This window comes from Octodon degus, unplaced genomic scaffold (assembly GCF_000260255.1).
Source record: "Octodon degus isolate 3935 unplaced genomic scaffold, OctDeg1.0 scaffold00882, whole genome shotgun sequence".
NCBI lineage: Eukaryota > Metazoa > Chordata > Mammalia > Rodentia > Octodontidae > Octodon > Octodon degus.
This window is the reverse complement of record NW_004525458.1, coordinates 12,127-13,156: the sequence shown is the minus strand read 5'-3', so window position 1 is coordinate 13,156 and position 1,030 is coordinate 12,127. Positions and strand designations below refer to the sequence as shown.

Here is a 1,030-nt window from a genome sequence, read left to right as displayed (position 1 = left end):
GAGGAAGAGGAGGAGGAGGAGCTCAACGGGGGTTTTGGATTGAGAAGATCCTCGCACCTCACATTTCATCTAATGCATTCAGTCCTGCCTGGAGTGTAACAGAATGGCAAGAGGCTCACAGGACAGCGCTCCACGGCAGCCAGCGCAGGGCACACCCCCGCACTCCCAGCCCGCCCCCAGCCCCTGCTGCTTCCAACTCAATTGTTCGCCAGCCTGTTGCGCCTGCCGACGAAGGAGCACGCAGACCTTCTCTTTGATGCAGTCTTTGTTTCTAGCCTGGTAGGTCTGGATATCAGCTTGGTAAACAAGGCACCTGAGGTCTGCCAGATCATCAATAAAATCAAACGGCTGACTGATAGCATATGTGATAGAGGGGCTGTTGGGGTCCATTTTCTTCAGATGTTCTCCGTACATTTTTTTTTTTATAGAAACAGTCAAAATTTATTTTCAGAAAAGATGTTTCAATTTGTTCTCCATACATTTTACAGACACCTTCCATGCATTCATTAAAAGATTCACAGTCAGCGTAAGTTCTGCCTTCTGGCCTCTTGGTAGGCTGCAGCAGCAAAATAGTGTGAGACATCTCGCCAAACCCTCCGCAGCTGCCCAATGTGATCTTTATATAAAATCTTTTTCCACATTTTGGTTTATTTCCTTAATGCAGACTCCTAAAGGAAAATTACTTAGTCAAAAGCTCTAATTGCCCTTAATACACATAGACTGCCAACTTCTTTTGGGGGGTGGAGGTTGAGACAATGTCTTACTGAGTGGGCCAGCGTGGCCTCAATCCTCCTGCCTCAGCCTCCCCTGAGCGCTGGGATTACAGGTGTGTGCTTCTCATTACTATATTCTTTAACAAGAATGTTTGTAACATTTCATCTCCTTAAGAGTAGCTCCTAAACAAGGTTATGTCATTATGAACTTGCCTGTAGTTTCCTGTGAAATGTGTTCTATTTTAAAGGTTTAGAATGCTGCACAGTAGCGTGTACCTGTAGTCCCAGCTGCTCAGGAGGTGGAGGCAGGAGGATCA

General features: G+C 46.3%; 1 pseudogene; it reads right to left on the bottom strand.

Annotated features, from left to right (window-relative positions):
• Positions 1-119: 119 nt before the first annotated feature.
• On the bottom strand, positions 120-583 carry LOC101567091 (annotated as a pseudogene).
• Between the last annotated feature and the right edge of the window lie 447 nt (positions 584-1,030).